General features: G+C 53.1%; 1 protein-coding gene across 1 annotated transcript in view; it reads right to left on the bottom strand.

Moving 5' to 3' along the window:
- The window catches only part of HYDIN (HYDIN axonemal central pair apparatus protein), a 478,970-nt gene that overhangs the window by 460,064 nt on the left and 15,066 nt on the right, over positions 1 to 3,840 (bottom strand). The window lies entirely within an intron of this gene.

The raw sequence follows: 3,840 nt of genomic DNA, 5'->3' as shown, positions 1-3,840 counted from the left end.
GAGGCTCTCCCACTTCTGCTCGAGTGGACACCTTTCTCCCCACAATGAGCTCTCTTCAGGACAAAAAGGGAGGGTGCATAGGGAGGGTGTTGGGACAACCCACCTGGGGTGTAAGCACCAGAAGCAGGGGCGGAGGACCCCAGGACTCTGGGCTCTCCCTCCCCACTCACTGCCTGCTCTCAAGAGCCTGTCACTTCTGTCTCCACGTCTGTCTTTATGTCTCTGAGATTCTATCAGAAGTTACCAGTTCACTGAAAGTTTACTAAGTGCCAGGTGCCAGATAGCGTGCAAAACAGCTCACCTGTGGTATCTCTCTCTGTCCTTTGAGAGAGGTGCCAGGATTGTCTCCGCTGTACAGACAAGAAAACTCAAGATTGAAGAGGTTAAGTAATGAGTCCCACGTCTTAGGGCTGGTTGGCAGCAGAGCCGGGGTGTGAATCCTGCAGATTGGACCCACATTCTCTGCAGTAGGGATACCAATAGTCCTTGGCAACAGTGGGGCTAGGTAATCTCCACCAAGCGGAGAGCCTCCACCCAGGAGTCCCAAACACTACGAGTACCATTTACCCCAGAACAACGTTATCAGATGCCCCTTGGTATGGGGCTAGCTTGGCCTTTGGGTCCACAGAGCTCTTTGAGATCGCAGAATGGAAAGATAACTGATTTTTTTTAATGCTCTCATTTATTGACTGTCTGCAAGATGTGTTTTGTCATGACCTCATTTCATGCCCCAACAACCCTTGCGATGGATACTATTTTCAGAAAGCTCAGAGACATTAAGTAACTTGTTCAAGGTGATACAGCTCCTAAATGGCAGGTGCAGGATGCCTGCCCAGGCGGCTCTGACTCCAAAGTCACCTCAGCACGTCCCTCTACCTGATGTCCGGGAACCCACCCGGAGTGGCAGACCCCCCCCCAAGGGTGGATATGCCTGGATCGAATGTACATCTCACTTCTTTCCCAGCCACACACCCTTCTGAGAAAGCCCATCCTGTTCACCCCCAGATGACATAGCCCGTGAATCACCCGACTTCTGTCCGCCCACCCACAGCTGCTGGGCTGAGAGTGGACATCTGGTCCAGGCTGGCCCATAAGAGTCTCCTGGAACCTGAGGTTGAGAGCCGGGGCTGTGAGGCAGAACTCACGGCATTGAAGTTGGGTGGTGATACAGCTTTGGGGGCAAGAGGTGGCACCACAGTGACCCAAAATGAAACCCAAATGGGTGCTGGGAAGAGTGGAAACCAAGAGCCTGGGGGAGGGAGCTGGTCAGAGAGCAGTGGAGGAAATACGCAGAGAAACACACGGGAAAGAGGGAAGTAGAAAGAAGGAGAAGAGAAAGAGAGACAGAAACAGAGTGAGGAGGCAGGGAGCCATCTAACAGCTCCCACCAGGCGCTGCTGTGCTTCGTCAAACCCACTTGTGATCAACCCCACGTATCCTACAAGGGCATCTCCTGTCCACTAAGCACAGTCCCCATCCCATCACCCCTGGTGTTCGGCCGGCGCCCCACTGGATGGGCGCTATCGCCCAGTCTGTGGTTTCACAGCTGCCCTCCCGACGCACACTGCTCTACCTGGGCTTCCCCTCAAGGCCTCCGAGGCCAGGTGGGGTGGTGCAGTTGCACAGTTCGGGATCCATGCAGGGGCAGAGCTGGGTCCTTTCTGCCTGCTGTAGCTCCTTCTCCCAGGCACTCTCTCTGTTCAGCGGAAGGGGAGACTCATGCTGTCAGGGACACCTGGTCTTTAATTCAGAAGTCTGTTTAGTTCAGAAGTTAGTTTAGAAGACCCCTAAACGGTCTGGAACACTGCAGTGCCTTTCCCAAGGAAAAGTGTCAACAACAAAGATATCTTCCTGACAAACCACTTTCTACCGCAGGTTGCGTGGTCAGACAGCAAGAAGACAAAGACACAGGGGTAGGCCTGATGGCACTGAGAGGGCATGGCCCTGACCCTTGGGGAACATGTGATCCCACGAGGAGGCCCTCTTTGGCATGCTCGGCACCCTTGAATGTGCGGCCTACACACTCGCTTGGCAGCAATAACAAAGGGACTGCCCCTTCCTCTGGGAATCCCTCCCTGGCTTCTTGATGTGTGGCGTGGGGGCCACTCCCACAGGCACTTTGTATTTGCTCCATTATCTTCCTTCAGTAGCAAATATTTGTTGAGTGCCTTCATGGAGCTTATACTCTAAGGTGAAAAAGAGAAAACACAGATAAAAGTATTCAAAAAGTAGTGATACACACTCTGAAGTCCAACAAGGGAAAGAGACAGAAAGAGGGGAGGTGCTGATTTAGGTTCTCGGAAAAGGTGAAATTCAAGCAGAGATGTAAATGAAGTGAGGGAGTAGACCTAGCTGCCATCTTGGGGTCGAGAGTCCAGATGGCGGAAATAGCATGTGCAAAGGCAACTGAGGTCAGAGAGTTCCCAGAAGGCTCAGAAAAGTCATCACTGGGGCCAGAGCAGAATGAAGAAAGGGGGTGAAGAGTAGATGGGGTTGGAGAAACAGGTGAGGCAAGGTGGAGGCCACAACAAAAAGGACTTCGGATCTTACAGTGTCAAGGGAAGCCACCAAGGGAGGCAAATCAGGGAAGTGACATGATTTATATATACTAATGGTCAGTCTGGCTGCTGTGTTGACACCAAACCATAGGAGGCAAGAAAGAAAGTAGAGACATGAGTTAAGCTGATGCACTAGGGCTGCCAAGCAACGCTGATGACTTGGACCAAGGAAGTGGTGGGAGGGTTCAGTAAACATCAGATCCTGGACCTGTTTCTAGGACTGACTCACAAGGGCTCACTAAGGACTGGACAAGTTATGTGGGAGAAAGACAGGAATCAAGAGCGACTCCAAGGCTGTGAGCTTGAGCAAATAGGGGCACAGCGGATGCCAATAACTGAGAAAGGGGAGGAGCAGGTTAGGGGACAGATGGGGAGGAACCGGGATGTGGGACATGCTGCCTGTTGGGACACCAGCAGAAAACAGATGGCACGTTCACAGTGTCAGCCTTCAACAAACACCCATGAGATGAACGAATGCTAGATGGTGGGGACGTGACAGCAAACAGGACAGTCCCTGGCTGCTGACAGCTTAAAGGCTCTGGGACCTGAGAGATGAGGGAACTAGCAACTCAGTGTGGTAAGTGGTGGGCTGGAAAAAGAGCACAGGAGGAGGCCCTCAGAATAGAGGTGGGGGTCAACTCCTGGATGAGAATTCCCAGCAGGGAAAAAAAACGGCTGTCATCAGTGGCACCAGAGCCAGAGGAAGCCAGGCTCAACTGGGGGAGGTGCAAGTCCCTCGAGAGCTGAAGCTCAGAGAGGAGAAGCCCAGACGGTGACACGCAAGGACCGGTCAGGACTGGCCCATGAAGGGCCCTGCAGCCCCGAGGGGTTGGGACGTCACTCTCTTCCCCCAGGCTGCTCTGTGACTCCTCTCTTCTTCCATTCTTGGCTCAACTGCCACCTCCTCAGGGAGGCCCACCCTGATTAAACTGCAACCCACTCCCAACCCTGTACTCACTCCACAGTCCCTCTCCAGGAATATTTTTCTTCACAGCACATGATCACATGATCCGATGTGTGTTCAGGGGCTCCTCCAGCTAGGAGGTAAGTCCTCCAGGGCAGTGCTCACACTCTTCTGTCCTGCCCACACCTGCTCATCCCACACAGCAGGAGGTCCCGTTCCTCCCAGCCTCCTCCTCACCTAGTACCTCTCAGCTCCCCCAGAACAATGGCCCCTAAAGATGTCTGAGCCCTAGTCCCCAGATGCAGCCAACACATCATCTTACCTGGCAAAGGGGAATTAGGGCTGTAGAAGGAATTAAGCTTGTTCATCATCATGTCT

The sequence above is a fragment of the Vicugna pacos genome, chromosome 9 (genome assembly GCF_048564905.1).
Source record: "Vicugna pacos chromosome 9, VicPac4, whole genome shotgun sequence".
NCBI lineage: Eukaryota > Metazoa > Chordata > Mammalia > Artiodactyla > Camelidae > Vicugna > Vicugna pacos.
This window is presented reverse-complemented; position numbering and strand designations above follow the sequence as displayed.